The following is a 565-nucleotide window of genomic DNA, read 5'->3' on the forward strand; positions in this document are numbered from 1 at the left end:
AATTATGTTCAAAGTCTTAATACTGTAATTGAAGTATAATTAATACCTAAAATTTTAATAATTAAGTACATAAAATAATTTAATTAAATAACAACAATTAATACCTAAAATATTGAAAAGGAATTTTTAATAAATGTGAGAAATAAAAATAAAAATAAAATAATTAATAAATAATATTAGTATTTAAATGAAAGAATTGATAAAGAATAATAATTATAAGTAAAAATCGTATTTTTATTTTGGAAAAAAAAACACATGAAAAATTGTTTAATAATCCGTGCATGTATATGATAATAAATTGTTCAAAAATTCGTACTATGCACATAATAAGGTTGAAATTATAATTTTAAATTATTTTATTGAAATTAATTTGAATTGTTGTAATTTGATTAATAAAAAAGTAACATGTTATGTGTTCATTTTTTCTTAATCTAGTATCATGTGTATCAACTCTAATATAGTTATTAATCGTTTTTGTTAATATATTTATTCTCTAAATTTATGATTTAAAATAAAAATTATAAATATTAATAATTAAAAAATTATTATATTATAATTATTTACG

Source organism: Arachis duranensis, chromosome 4 (assembly GCF_000817695.3).
Source record: "Arachis duranensis cultivar V14167 chromosome 4, aradu.V14167.gnm2.J7QH, whole genome shotgun sequence".
Classification (NCBI taxonomy): Eukaryota; Viridiplantae; Streptophyta; class Magnoliopsida; order Fabales; family Fabaceae; genus Arachis; species Arachis duranensis.